We start from the raw sequence: 16,917 nt of genomic DNA, 5'->3' as shown, positions 1-16,917 counted from the left end.
AATCTAGGTAACCTCTCTTTAGCCAATTTCCCTTTTTTGGTTCTTCACCATTTTTTAAAATTTTTTGTGTGTGTCTAAATAATATCATTCTTGAGAGTTTCCCAACCCTCCTGTCCTGTCTTCCTCTACAAAATTTTAGACCACAGAACTATAGTTCTCTTATTTTTTTAATCCTATGAACTCTTCCCATTAAAAATCAAGCATGTAGGGGGTGGAGTCAAGATGGCAGAAAAGAAGCAGTAACTTTTCTAAGTTCCTCTGTGAAATCTGTCACTAAACTTTAAAAAGTGAATCTGAACAGATTTTGAAGTGACAGAATCCACTGGGAGATGGAGCATGGCAGAATCCAGACCAGGAAAGTGCCCGTGTGAGTCTGGGCAGGGGGAGTATGGAGCACATGGGGGCTGCACCAGTGTGGACTAGAGAGAAGACTACAGCAGACTGAGAAGGAGCCCCATCCAGCAGACTCACCCACCCCAAGGGCAATTCAAAGCCATCTCACCAGCATCTCACCACGGGACAGGAGGATCCATTGGAGCTGGGTAAGAGAAAGCACAGGGCCCACAGCAGAGACAGCAGCTTCTCCTGGGGCCATCAGCCCACAGCCTGGAAGTTAAAAATCACCTGCCTGATTTTCCAGAAGCCAAGATGACAAAGTAAACTCTAGCTGCTCCCATTCCCCCTCCCTGACCTATAAAACTCAGAGATAAATGTCCCACCCATAGTAAAATCCTGAAATATTGGAAATAAGCCTCAGGCTTAGGAGTCACAGAGAAAGGGTATAACTGAGGCAGTAAGCAGTTTGAAGTGAAGGGGTTCCAACAAGTCCCACCTCACCTGACCAGCAAGAGCCTGCCTGAGCTATAGCCCAGGGGCATAGAGGCAGAAATCTGAAGTGGCCAGACCACCCCTCCCCCACAGATTACTTTGTGAGCCTTAGGGTAACTCAGGGGAAACACTCAGGATCCTGGCCTTGGCCTCAGTCTAGACACCCAGAAGCTACAGCACAAAAAGTCAACAACGAGGCACCTAGCTCCCAGGCTGAGAAACTTGGGTGAGAGCCCTCTGTACCCCAGCAGCAGAAATACACTTTAAAGGTCAGGAAATAGGCAATTACAATGGTCCAGAAGCAACTTGCAAAGGCAAGAGCAAAGACAATAGAATCCTATTATTGTGAACAAGAAGAATCACTTTTAGGAGACACCATGGACTCTGTATCCACATGTGAGACCACAGATGGAAATATGAACTGGTCTCAAACCCAAAAAGCATTCTTGGAGGAGCTCAAGAAATATTTTAAAAGCCAAATTGGGGAGATAGAAGATAAATTTAAATCTACAGTGACCAAATTGGGAAAAAAAAAAAGTCTCACTGAAGAAAACAAATCCTTAAGAAGTAAAAATTTTTTTTGCTTTTTGGAGGGCAACTGGGGTTAAGTGACTTGCCCAAAGTCACATGGCTAGTAAGTGTGTCAAGTGTTTCAGGCCAGATTTGAACTCAGGTCCTCCTTACTCCAGGGCCAGTGTTCTATTTACTGTGCCACCTAGCTGCCCCTAAAAAGTAAAATTTGCAAACTAACTGGAGAAAATACTTCCCTAAAAAAAGGACCTTCAGGGCAGCCAAGGTAGCACAGTGAGTAAGAGCACTGGCCCCAGTGTCGGGATGACCTGGGGATCAAATCTGGGCTCAGACACTTAGCACTGACCCAGAAACACCTGGCTATATAACCTGGAGCAAGTTACTTAACCCCAGTTGCTTTAAAAAACAAAAACAAACAAATGAAAAAAAAGGACCTTCAAAAACAAACTGAAGAAAATAATTCACTAAAAATTAGAATCAGTCAAATTGAAGCTCAGGACTCTATGAAGCACCAAGAGTCAATCAAACAAAACATGAAGATTGAAAAATTAGAAGAAAGTGTAAAATATAGCACTGGAAAAACAACTGACCTAAAGAACAGATCCAGGAGAGATAACCTAAGAATTATTGATCTACCAGAAAGCCATGATGAAAAAAGCAGCCTGGACAACATCCTCCAGGAGACTGTCAAAGAAAACTGTCCTGAAGTCCTGGAATCAGAGGGTAAAATAGTTATCAAAAGAATTCACCAGACTCCTCCTGAAAGAGATACCAAATTGAAAACTCCAAGAAACATAGTAGCCAAATTCCAAAATTAAAGGTTAAGAAGAAAAGACTGCAAGCAGCCAAAAAGGAACAATTCAAATATTGTGGAACTACAGTCAGGATTACACAGGACCTAGAAGTTTCTACATTAAAGGATCAGAGGGATTGGAATTTGATATTTTGTAAGGCAAAAGAGCTAGGACTGCAACCAAAGATTAACTACCCAGCAAAACTGAGCATAAACTTTCAGGCAAGGAGATGGTTATTTAATAAAATAAGGGACTTCCAGACTTTCCCGATGGAAAAGCCAGAGCTCAGTGGAAAATTTGATCTTCAATTACAAGACTCAAGAAATACATAAAAAGGTAAACGAGGAAAACATACACTCACACATACGCACACATGCATACATGCACATTCATGCATACATGCACATAACTTAGGATGCAATAATAACAAACTGTTTACATCCCTATATGAGAAGTTGATACCTGTGAATATTGAAATTTATACAACTATCATGACCTTTAAAAGGGATATACATAAATAGAGGGTGTAGGTATAAATGAACCAATCTGATGGTAAAAAAAAAAAAAACTTATTAAGGGATTGTAATGGGATAAAAGAAACAAAAGAGGCAGGAAAAGGTAAATTATGCAATATAAAGAGGCATAAAAACATTATAGTAGAGGGGAAGGAAAGAGGGAGATAAACATCATTTGAACATTATTCTCATTGTTTCTGGTTCAAAGAGGGATCAACATAATCCATTAAGTTTAAGATAATACACTTTGATTAGGTAGGATTTTTTTCCAGGAATACAAGGATCATTTAATATTAGGAAAACCATCAATATAATTGATCATATCAACAATAAAACTAGCATAAAGCACATGATCATCTCAATAGATGAAGAAAAGGCTTTTGAAAAAAATACAACATCCATTCCTATTAAAAACACTAGAAAGTATAGGAATAAATGGAGTCTTCCTTAAAATAATAGGCAGCATCTACTTAAAGCCAACAGCAAGTATTATATGTAATGGGGATACGCTAGAAACATTTCCAATAAGATCAGGGGTAGAACAAGGGTGTCCACTATCACCCCTCTTATTCAGTCTGGTACTAGAAATGTTAGCAGTAGCAAATAGAGAAGAAAAAGAAATCAAAGGAATAAAATTAGGGAAAGAAGAGACCAAGCTATTACTCTTTGCAGATGACATGATAATATACTTGGAGAATCCTAGAGAATCAATTAAAAAACTACTTGAGACAATAAATACATTTGGCAAAGTTGCAGGATATAAAATAAACCCACATAAATCCTTGGTATTCCTGTATATTTCTAATGAAATTCAACAGCAAGAGATAGAAAGAGCAATCCCATTTAAAGTTACTTGTAGACATTATAAAATATTTGGGAATCTACCTGCCAAAACAAACTCAGGACCTATAGGAACACAACTATAAAACACTTTTCACACAAATAAAGTCAGATCTAACTAATTGGGAAAACATCAAATGCTTCTGGCTGGGTTGAGCTAATATAATAAAAATGACAATTTTACCTAAATTAAATGACATATTTAGTGCCATACCAATCAATTTACCAAAAAATTACTTTATAGAGATAGAAAAATAGTAACAAAATTCATTTGGAAGAACAAAATGTCCAGAATATCAAGGGAATTAATGAAAAGAAATGCTAGGGAAGGTAGACTAGCTATACCAGATTTTAATCTGTATTATAAAGCAGCAGTCATCAAAACTACTTTGTACTGGCTGACGAATAGAGTAGTAGGTCAATGGAATAGATTGGGCACATGAGACTCAGCAGTCAATGACTATAGTAATCTGCTGTTTGATAAACCCAATTTTTGGATAAGAACTCACTATTTGACAAAAACTGCTGGGAAAACTAGAATATAGTATGGCAGAAAATCGGCATAAACCATTATATAACGTATACCAAAATTAAGTCTAAATGGGTGCATGATCTAGGTATAAAGGCTGACAGTGTAATCAATCTGGGAAAGCAAGGAATAGTTTACCTGTCAGATTTATGGAGAGGGGAAGACTTTATGACTAAATAAGAATTAGAGAGAATTATAAAATGCAAAATGGATAATTTTAATTACATTAAATTGAAAAGCTTCTGTATAAACAAAGCCAATATAACCAAGATTAAGAGGGAAGTATAAAATTGGGAAAGAATTTTTATAACCAATGTCTCTCATAAAGGCCTCATTTCTAAAATATACAGAGAATTGAGTCAAATCTATAAGAATACAAGTCATTCTGCAAATGATAATGGTCAAAGGATATGAACAGGCAGTTTTCAGAGGGAGAAATTAAAGATATCTATAAGCATATGAAAAAAGGCTCTAAATCACTATTGATTAGAGAAATGCAAATTAAAACAACTCTGAGGTACCACATCTCACCAGTCAGATTGGCTAAGATGACAAAACAGGAAAATGACAAATGCTAGAGAGGATGTGGAAAAATTGGATCACTAATGCATTGCTGGTGGAGTTGTGAACTGGTTCAACCACTCTGGAGAGCAATTTGGAACTATGCCTAAAGGGCTATAAATAATTTCATACCCTTTGACAAGAATTAGAGAACATTATAAAATGCAAAATGGACAATTTTGACTGCATGAAATTGAAAAGCTTCTGTACAAACAAAGCCAATGTAACCAAGATTAAGAGGGAGGTGGGAAATTGGGAAAGACTTTTTACAATCTATGTCTCTGACAAAGGACTCATTTCTAAAATATACAGAGAATTGAGTCAAATTTATAAGAATACAAGTCATTCCCCAATTGATAAATGCTCAAAGGATATGAACAGACAATTTTCAGAGAAAGAAATTAAAGATATCTATAAGCACATGAAGAAATGCTCTAAATCACTATTGATTAGATAACTGCAAATCAAAACAACTCTGAGGTACCACATCTCACCAGTCAGATTGGCTAAGATGACAAAAAGGGAAAATGACAAATGCTGGAGAGGATGTGGAAAAATTGGAACACTAATGCATTGCTGGTGGCGTTGTGAACTGATCCAACCATTCTGGAAAGCCATCTGGAATTACACCCAAAGGGTATAAATAATTTCATACCCTTTGACCCAGCAATACCACTTCTAGGGTTGTATCCCAAAGAGATCATAGAAGTGGGAGGAAGACCCATATTCACAAAAATATTTATAGCAGCTCTTTTTGTGGTGGCAAAGAATTGGAAATTAAGGGGATGCCCATGAATTGGGAAATGGCTGAACAAGCTGTGGTATATGAATATAATGGAGTACTATTGTGCTATAAGAAATGAGGAGCAGATGGACATCATATTTACCTGGAGAGGCTTATACAAATTGATGCTGAGTGAGAAGAGCAGAACCAGGAGAAATTTGTACACAATTATGGACACAATGTCTGTGTGATGACCAGCTTTGATAGACTGGACTCTTCTCAGCAATGCAGGATTATAAGTCTACTCAAAAAAACTCATGATGGAGAGAGATGTCTACATTTAGAGAAAGAACAGAGTTTGAATGCAAATTGAAGCAAACTATCTGCTCTCTTTCTTTTTTTTTTTTAAAGCAATCGGGGTTAAGTAACTTGCTCAAGGTTACACGGCCAGTTGTTTCTGGGTGGGTGCTAAGTGTCTGAGCCTGGGATTCGATCTCCAGGTCTTCTCAACACTGGAGCCGGTGCTCTTACTCGCTGTGCTACCTGGCCGCCCCACTCTCTCTTTTTCTTGTTTGGTTTTTTCCTATTTCCCATTGTTCATTCCATCTGATACAATCCTTCTTTATAGCCTAATTAATGTCTAGTGTGAAAGTATTTGCAGATCCTATACTTGATTTTATGTTGCCATGGCGGGAGGGAGTGAAGGGCAGGGGAGAAAATTTGAAACTCAAGGAATTGTGGAACTGAATCTTGCAAACTAAAAGTAAACAAACAAATAAATAAAGACAAAAGAATGGGCAAACACTACAAATCAGAGCTTGATTTATTATTCTGATGATTGTCTAGACTTAATAAAGTGATGGAGAAAATTAAAAAAAAAAAATCTAGGATGTATATCAGATAGTTCCCAAATGCTCTCTTCTCTATCACAAATTCTTAGAGAGAATGTTCACTGTCTTCCAACATTCACCCCATTTTCATTCCAGAAATTATTTCCTCCTTATTTCTGAGATTCAGATCTAGAAGAAAAATTTCCCTTTTTTACTTCCTCCAACTTTTTAAAGATGGAATGATTTTGAGGCAAGCCAGAAAACGAGTAGTCTCTGTTTTTGGCCAAGTGAGAGCACTGATGTATCTGGATAATTGAAGTCTCTAATTGCTACTGTCATGCCTTTTTTTGTCAAGTTTATGTCCTATTTCCCAAACCCCTCATCTTTTTTCTCTTTTCAGTCAGGTGGTTTTCATCATGTTCTAATGATATCACTTATTCTTTTGCCTCCATTGACTTTCACATAGATGTTGTGAATCATGTTGTCTGCTGGTTCCTAGATTTGGTCATATGAGCAAATCTTCTATATGATGTTACCATTATCACAGAACAAAGCCTGTTTCCCAAAGTCACCTGTATATAACATTGTTTCATAAAAACTCAAGCACAATATTTTAAATAACTGTCTCTCTAAGCAATATGGAATGAAAGACTTTCAAAATATAGGTATCTGACAGAGAAGACCAAAACCACATGGGAATGACCGTCCATATATATCATACCTGTTGTCTTCTCTGCTAATAGAGTTTTGTCAAAGAAGCTTTCAGTGAACCTATAGACTACATTTTAATACTTTTTTCAATTTCCAAAAGCAGTTATTTTACTCATCCATCTGTGCAATAGTCCATAGAATATTTATTATAAAACAATAATGAAAGTATAGGGATTTGTCTTAGGACCATATCTATATGAACTCCTAACAAAAAGACAGGAACAAGATAATCACGGATCTTGATAGTTGTCAAGTGCTTTAAATACCTTATTGCATCTGATAGACTGTCAGGTTCTTAAGGCCATTAGTATGTCATTTGCCATTATGAGCATTTGGATAACCTAGCCATCAATAAAGAAACTTTTTTTGTGTGTTTTATACACGATATTTTTCATGACACTGGCAAACACCTTTTAAAAATAGTTGCTTTTTTTAAGCCTTATTTCATAAGATGTCAATATTCATTGAATCAATCAATCAATCCAGTCTCATATATTTTTGTATGCTTTTTGTTTGCTGATTTTTATGGAAGCATTTAACTCGGTAGAGTAAAAGATACACTTGAAGGCTCTCCTGAGAATATATATCTCCCATGGGGAAACCAATATCATAAATGACTCTGGTATTCATTAGTGCTTGCAAAATACTATTTTCAGCATGCCCCTTCTTTCATAAGGAACATAAAATGGATCCCTGTTGCCTATGCCAATAAGTACAAATCAATAAAAAATGAACAAGTATTTCTTAGGTGACTACTCTGTCCCAGGCACTGCCCTAGGTGCCAGAGATAGTGGTAAAAAGAATGAAACAATCCTTATTTACAAAGATCTTGTATTCTCATAAGTTGTTTTATATTTAAAAAACCAGCATAATTGACCTTTATTTCCCATTACCTGTTCCTCTCTATTTTCTTTTACTCACCAATACTACAGCCCCACCCCCCGCCCCATTCAGAAGATCACAGAATTTCCAAGATAGAAGGGACCTCAATGGCTCTCCTAACTCACACATGAAAGGAATCCTCATTATACTATACTGAACAATTGATCATGTAGGCTCTTAATGAAGACCTCCAAGGAGAGAGAAGACACTGCCTCTCAAGGCAGCACACCATACTTTTGGACCAACTAATTGTTAAGAAGACTTTCCTGACTTTGAGGCCTTGTAGAAGTGACCATCAGGAAAAAGGTAAGATCCTATCTTCTCAGCAGCTTCCCAAAAGAAAGACATACATTAGAAAACTTAACCTTTTCAGATCCAGCAGTACCCTAATCTTGATTGATGAGTACCTCCCATATTTCACTCTACCTTTACAGACCCAGCTATGTTTCCCTTTACTTTCCACCATCTTTTTTGCTAGCTATCCTACCATCACCCATGTACCCTATAACCAACTCTACCTGATTTCCAATTGGTGTTGACCACAATCAAATCAATATTGCCATTGCTACTGGAACGGGTAGGCTAATATACTCCCTATGGCTCTACTCTTTACTTCTCCAAACCAAAACCATCCCTCCCTGAATACCAGTCCCCTATATGTGGTGTCTTCCAGTAAGAATGTAAGCTCTTTGAGAGCAGGGATTTTCTTTGCTTTTGTATTTGTATACCTAGTATGAAGCACGTAGTCAGTGTTTAATGAATGTTTTTTCACTCATTCATCCATCCATCCATGGAGAGAGAGACACATTCTTTATCTGTCAATGAAATTTATACTAGGTTCTCTCTCTCTCTAATTCTATACAATTTTGGTTCACATCCCCAAAACAAGGCAAATAAGCCCTTTATTTTAGGGTCAGTATTTTTTCTAGGGAGGTATGTCTCTAGCAGTCTTATGTGATTGGTTCCCTATCTGTGATGTCATAGGCAGGGAATACCACTGCCCCCAGGCAAGATTGTATGGGGCATAGAATTTCTGGAATGGAAGGTTCCAGGGATAGATGATTCTAGAAAAGGGAGGTAGCTCTAGTCAGGAAAAGAAACATATTTAAATCAGAGTCAGCCTATCATACATAAGTTTTATGAATGTCAAAGAGTCCCCCAAATTAAAAGTTTTTCAGACTAATTACACTTGGTTATACTATACCTTAAATATCACTTATTCTTTTATTTCCATGGGCGAATATTCCAAGTTCAAAGTGAGAGACTTTACAACACCATTTTTGGAAAATAACTTGTACACATACTGAGTCCTTCCTATAGTTCTATAGTATATTTGTTACTCTTTTGCCTAGAGGTATTATAGACTACTTTGCAAATCCTAATTTATGGTCAGTATCTAGTGGACATTACACCTATACTGTGATTTGAGCCATCCCTAGAATAAGGTTGGGATGATTACCCTGAGTCCTATACTTTTTGTAGGCTATGGTTCCAAAAGCAGGAACTAAAGGAAGAGGAGTTTGCCAGAACAGCTTGAGTTAAAGATCTGGGGTTCATCTATTTACAACAGGCTATTGATCAATAACTGAACATTAAGTGCCACTTTCAGTTTTGCTCAGAATTGTGGTGAACCTGTTAGCATTTGCAGACTGCCAGTTGGAAGCCTGTCACATGACAGGAGGACCCAATAGAGCTCAAGTGATGCCAGATCTGGCCCAACCTAGCTGCTAAGACACAGAGTTCTGCCTAGGCAGGAACTCAACCATAATCTGGGCTAGATGTTTGAAAAAGTAAGTGGATTCCAAACTGGTTAAATAACTGGACCCAAAAAGTAGTTATTAGAAGTCTGTTGTGAACTTTGAAGGAAGTCTCCAGTGCAGTACCCCAAGATCTCTGCTGTTTAACATTTTTAGTAATGATTTAGATAAATGGATAATTATCAAACATCAAATCTGCAGATGATACAAAGCAGAGGGTGAGAGTTAAAACATATTGTACGATTGAGTCATGATTCAAAATATCTTGACAGGTTATAACAAGAGACTGAACTAAAGATGGAATGTAATAAGGATAAATGTCAATTCTTACATTTGCATTAAAGAAAGTCAACTTTTGGGGTGGCTAGGTGGCGCAGTGAATAGAGCACCGGCCCTGGAGTCAGGAGGACCTGAGTTCAAATCCGGCCTCAGACACTTAACACACACACACACACACACACACACACACACACACACAAAACTAGCCATGTGACCTTGGGCAAGTTACTTAACCCCAACTACCCCTCCAAAAAAAGAAAGTCAACTCTATAAATGAAAGATGGAGGAAGCAGAGCAAGGGGGGGGAAGTTGGTTTACAAATGAACTGAAGGACTCACCTCTTCATGAAGGTAGGAGTTCCACAAGTATTGCACATTGTGCTGATCTTTTTTTTTCCTTTGTTTTAAAAAACACTATTTGTTATATGAGATGGCTCTCAGGAAGGACAAAGGGGGAAAAACCTGGGGAAAATTATGATGATGTAAAAAAAATCATCAATACAAAAATTATTTAAAATAAAAAAATAAGAGGTTTTAGTGTACCATGAGCTCTATATATGTCAACAATACACTATCAATCAATCAACAAAGATTAGGTTCCTAGTATATAGCATGTACTATATTAGATTCTGGGTATATAAATACAAATACAGTCCCTGTCTTGAAGACTTTTTCCTTATATTCCAACATATAACATATAACAATGGGAGATGACAAAGAGAAGAGACCTTTCATCTAAGCATTTTACAGGGATTGTTAAATGGAATCAGTTGTAGGTTGCTACACCCTTTCAAGTGACATAGTAATACTGATATGATTATTGTTCCCTAAACAAGAGGAGGAGAGTGTGTATAGGCAGTGGATTGGGAAAGGGGGTTGGAGATATTTTGCTTCTGGCATCAGAGTAAATATCATATTGTCCATCCCTACTGGAGAGATCCTGATATCCTTGTAAGTGGTGGGAGGGGTTGAGGAATGGTCTAGAGTCAGCTAGATATAAAGGGTCAAGGTGAGTAGTGATTTATCCTTCATTCCAGGACAGCTCCATTCCAGGATAAATCCTAAAACTAAGGGGAGGGGAGGATTCCTTTAAGGTCTTTGTACCTGGAGGGAACAGCAGCAGCAACAGGGAGTATAGTAGTCAAAAAAAGCTCATTTAATCTTTGAGAACACTAAAAGATGCATAGTGTCTAGGTGGCACAGTGACTAAAATGCTGGGCCTAGAGTCAGGAGGACCTGAATTCAAATCCAGCATCAGACACTTACTAGCTGTGTGACCCTGGGCAAGTCATTTAACCCTTATTTGTCTCAGTTTTCTCATTTGTAAAATGAGCTAGAGGAGGAAATTGAAAACCACACCAGTATTTTTGCCAAGAAAACCCCAAATGGGGGCATGAAAAGTCAGACACAACTAAAAAACAACTGAACAACAAATATCCAGGATAAAGGAGACAGTCCACTTTTACCCTATCTTAGATTATTTATGGAGCACTCTGTTCAGTGCTGGGTATCACATTTTAGGAAAAAATTGACATGCTATACCAGGGTCAGCAAATTACTGTCTGAGGGCCAAACCATTCTGCAGCTTGCTTTTGTATAGCCCTTGAGCTTATATTTTAAAGTACAACTTTATTTTAAAATGTAAAAAAGCATTCTTAGTTCATTGGTCAGCACAAATTGGGCCCCAACCAGTAGTTTGCCAGCTCTTCAGCTATATTATCCAGAAGAGGGCCTCTAGCATGGTGAAAAGCCTTGAGATCAAGCCATATGAGAACCAGCTAGAGAAATTAGAAATGTTTAGCATAGATGCTGGTAGGTGGCAAAATAGAGCCCTAGGCCTGGTAACAGGAAGATTTTTGTTAAAATACAGTCAGTATTTGAACTCAGACACTTACTAGTCATGTGACTTTGAGTAAGTTACTTAACCTCTGTTTGCCTCATTTTCCTCAAAATAAAAATAATAATACCTACATCCTAAGGTTGTTATGAGCCTCAAATGAGATAATGTTTGTAAAGTGGCTAGCACAGTGTCTTGCACATAATAGGAGCTTAACAATTCTTATTTCCTTTCTTCTTTACATTTCATCCAAGTTATTATTTGGAGAAAAGATAATTTATTGAGCTGCCAAATGAAAGAAGTATCAGACTAATTATGTTTAGCAGCAGGGGGCAGAGGTAGGAACAATGGATAGAAGTGAAAAAAGACAAATTTAGAGTTGGCTTAAGGAAAAATTCTCTAACAATTAAAGATATTCAGAAATAGAATGGACTGTGTCAGAACAAAGTAGGACTGAGTAAATCAGAATATTAATATCAGAAAACTCATGGAAAAAATGACCATATTCACCTGACATTGCATTCTACAGTTCAGTCTAAGTCCAATGTATGAAAATTAAAGATTAATGTTGAAGATAACAAAAGTAGTAGTATAAATGCACATAAGGATATTGAAGAAAACAAAATCTCTGAATCTAAAGTTCTGTAAGACTCCAAATGATAACCTTTAAGCATATTTACAAAGTGAGTTTTCCTGAACTGTCTCTTGAGACAACAGATAGATGATGAAAACTCTTGGTTGTTCAGGTAATGAGGTGGCAACAGCTCCAAATATAATAGAAGCAACAGAAGCCATTATACCAAGATCCTTGGCAGATCATTTAACTTCTTGGTGTCCTGGGGAACCTCTAAGGCTGTAGGTTTCCTTACTGTTCCTCAAACAATTTCAAATTTGGGCAGTTTCACTGGCTGTCCCCTACTGCCCCTATTAGATTGTAAGTTCTTTGTGAGAAGGAGTTATTTTTTGGCTTTCTTTATATTTTCAGCCTTTAGCACAGTGCCTGACACATACTTAAATGTTTACCGAGAGACAAAAAAAGAAAAAGGCCTGGTCTCCATGAAGTTCCTTCGTTACTCTTTGGGCTTCCTCAAGAAGCAGTATTATTCTTCTCTTTGGAAGTCTTCAATCACTGTCTGGGTTATGACTTGTTGAGTATGTTATAGAAGGAATTCTTTTCTACATAACTAGAAGACTCTTCATTTCAAGGGTCCTTCCCTCTGATGACTCTTCCAAATATCACAAGTATTAGGTTAGGTTAAAATACATACATACATATATAAATAAAATATACACACATATATGTATATATACACACATATAACCTTTTCTAATTTGATTCAGTCAACTGTAATTATAATTTTTTAATCATCAAATATGAAAGGCCAAACACACTTCATATTTGGGGGGGGGGCTTAAAATTTAATTTAGAAAATTATACAAACAAGGAGATAGCAATGAAAAAAACTTTAAATCATTGGACTGAACAATAGAAAATTGGGCCTTTAGTCAATATTATGACTCAAATCTGAAATAGTAATTGCTTTTCTAATATATTTTTTCTTCTTTAAAATTTATTTATTTATTTTTAGTTTACAACATTCTGTTCCACAAGCTTGTAAGTGCCAAATTTTTTCCCTTTCCCTCCTCTCATCCCTCCCCAAGATGGCATGCTATCTGATATAGGCTCTATATAGACATTCACTTTAAACATATTTTCACATTAGTCATGTTGCAAAGAATGATAACTAATGAAATGAACCACAAGAAAGAAGAAACAAAACAAAACAGAACAGAGAGCAAATAGTATGCTTCAATCTACCTTCAGATTCCATAATTCTTTCTCTGGATGTAGATAGCATTTTCCATAATGTGCCTTTTGGAGTTGACATCACTGAGAAGAGTCAAGTCTATCAAAATTAGCCATTGCAAAATGTGACTGTAACTGTGTACAATGTTCTCCTGGTTCTGCTTCCCTCACTCAGCATTAGTTCATGAAAGTCTTTCCAGGTTTTTCTGAAGTCTTCCTGCTCTTCATTTCTTATACCACAATAGTATTCCATTCCATTTATATACCACAATTTGTTCAGCCATTCCTCAATTAATGAGCATCCCTTCAATCTCTAATTTTTGGCCACAACAAAAAGAGCTGCTATAAATATTTTTGTACATGTGTGTCCTTTTCCCTTTTGTATGATCTCTTTGGGATACAGTCCTAGAAATGGTATTGTTGAGTCAAAGGGTATGCAAATTTTTATAGCCCTTTGGACATAGTTCCAAATTGCTCTCCAAAATGGTTGGATCAGTTCACAACTCCACCAACAATGCATTAGCAAACACACATACTTTTAAGAAAAGAAAAAAGGAATTAAGTAATTCACAAAAATGAATTGAGATAAATCTCAGTAAGTGAATAGATTTTTTAAAAAATGTCTTGGAAATCTGAAAGCTTGACTTTTAAACCCAATTTGTTGACTGATAGATCAGATATATAAACTTTTGGAGGCAAGCCGTCCCTTTATGCCAAGCTGGGGTGTTGGTTTTGGTATGTGGGAGAGGTGTTGGTGAAGAGAAAAAGTCTTATATTCTCAGTTGCGTCATTACAAAGAAGGCTGTTTGTTTGAATCATGTGTACAGGTTTTGATATTTTCTATTATAAAGTGTTAGTATAATTCCTTGTCCTGAAATTGACTAAGTTTTTAGAATACTGGGAATTATGTGGGAAGTATCTAGAATATTAACGACACCTGACAAACTATCAGGGTGTTTTGTATTGTTTGTTTGTTTTTAACCAAAAGGAAAAAAAAGTATTCTAGTAATTACTTGGCATTTAACTGTCTGTGTGACCCCAATTAAGCCTTAATTTTCTCAGCTGTAAAAATGATCTGATTGAACCGTGTGATCTTTAAAGTTGCTTACAGTTCCAAAGGTGTATGATTCTATAAATTTATTTTCATCAAAGACTATGAAAGGCATTTGATTCTAAACAGGCATAAAACAAAAGGAAACTGTTTCATAATTCAAAGGTAGAAGAATAATTTTATAATTCATAATACAGTACTTTGTATATTGAAGATGCTTGATAAATGTTGTTGGTCAATTGAAATAATGGAAGACCAGTAAAGCTACTCGCCATGTCACTTTTGCAACAGAAATCTAGATCCTACTAATTTAACCTAATTTCCCAATTCTTCTTATTGAAATTCTTAAAAACCCAGACCAGGCACCTCTTTGAAACTCTATGTCTTCCTAAGAAAAAATGATCTTTTCCCTCCTCTGAAGTCTAACAGCACTTTGTATGTCTCTCATGCACTTTATCATACCTGTATTATATTTATGTGTAAATTAGTCAGTCAGCAAACATTTATTAAGGGCCTACTATGTACCAGATCCTTCACTAAGTACTGGGGATACAAAGACAAAAGATAGTCCCTTCCCTCAAGGAGCTCACAATCTAATGGAAAAGACGATGCAAACAGCAGAGGAAAGGCCCTAGAATTCGGAGGGATTGAGTGTTTGTTTCTCATTTCTTATATTAAATTACAAACTCCTTGAGAGTAGAGACTATGTCTTCTTCATCTTTGGGCCCTTTACAGGACTTAGATCAATACCTTAAAAAATAATAGGTACTTAATAAATGTTGAATGAAAGAATAAATGGGTAGGTGGACACATGGATGGATAGGTGAATAGATGGATGACATATATGACCTATAAATATACAATGGCCTAATGTAGTATTAAACTTGCATGAAAAAAATGACAGGGTTAATCTGGTACTGGGCACATCTATAAACAACTAGATTGACTCCTAGTTGATCTGGCTAATTGATAAATAATCAATTATAAAGATAACTTAATATATTGAATAACCCACAATAAACCACAACCACTTATATACATGGTATAGAAATGACCTAAAATAGTCTTGTAATGTATATTTTTCTAAATTTTTTAAATTTAAAACTTAAACATATTAAAACTTTAATATATCCACTATAAGAAATTGACTAACTTGACAAGGATAGCACTGGAATGTTGTATATGTTGAACTTTGCTAAACCAAAATGGATATTGAACCATTCTTGAGTCCACTATGGAAAAGCCCTAAGATTCCTTTAATGGGAGAGACAGTTGAATGGATGCCCAATATTTTAAGAAATTAGACAGTGACTCTTATTGGCTCCTATATGCACCACTCTACTAAATATGATAAAGTCACAAAGACCTATCTTTTCATCAAATCCAAAGACCTTCTTTAAGTCTTCTTTTTCCTTGAGCTTTAAGGTTAAGGAAAGTTGAGTCAGTTGACACTTTGGCCACTCCATATTTTACCCTCCTTTCATTTAGATTCCATTATCATTTTTGAAGCACACTGTGTTCCTTTGGTTTTCCTCCTATCTCTTTGGTCATTCCTTTTCACTCTTCTTTTCTGGTTCTTCTTTCTGCATGCTCTTTTCCCTGACCCATTCAGAAATGTGGACATCCTACAAGGCTCTGTCCTTTACTCTTCTTTACCTATTACTCTTTCTCTTAGGTGATTTCATCACTTTCTATTGCTTCATTGATCATATTTGCACAAGTGAATCCAAATCTATATTGCTAACTCTTGTTTTACCCTTGAGCTATGAAGTCACATTTTTTTTAGTTTTAAAAATTTTATTTGCTGTGGAGTATTTATGATACTGTAGATTTTCATGTGTTATGAAAACTGAATATTGTCTGAAATAAGATTTTTAAATTGAGATGTTAGCACAAGTCACAGAATTCTAGGGAACTATTAGTGAGAAAAATGTTTTGCATGTTACCAATTTTATTTCTTTTTTTTAAATTCTTTAATTTATTATTTTGTTTGTTTCCTTTTAGTTTACAGGATTCAATTCCACAATTCCTTGAATTTCACATTTTGTCCCCCTCCCTCCCGTCCCCCCCCCCATGGCGGCTTATAGTCAAGTATAGGATCTGTAAATACTTTCACATTATACATTGGTCAGGTTATAAGGACGGAAGTTACATTTTCAGTTGCCTACTAGACATCTTTACTCAGATATTATGTTATCTCATGTTCAATATATTCAGAACTAAACTTGCCTTCCCCCACTGAATCTACTTTTCTTCCTGACTTCCTTATTTCTGTTGAGGACAGCATCACATCTTCCTTGGCACCCAGGCTCTGAAAACTTGGCATCATCTTTTGCCTTTTCCTCTCATTCAGTGCCCATATCCAGTGTTGCCAAGTCGATGCCAATTCTGATGTTCAATGTTACCAATTTTACAACCACAGTTTTGTTAATTCTCCTCTTC

Source organism: Petaurus breviceps, unplaced genomic scaffold (assembly GCF_028583685.1).
Source record: "Petaurus breviceps papuanus isolate PSGF00001 unplaced genomic scaffold, PetGlider_PUasm1.0 458, whole genome shotgun sequence".
Classification (NCBI taxonomy): Eukaryota; Metazoa; Chordata; class Mammalia; order Diprotodontia; family Petauridae; genus Petaurus; species Petaurus breviceps.
Note: the sequence above shows the minus strand (reverse complement) of the source record.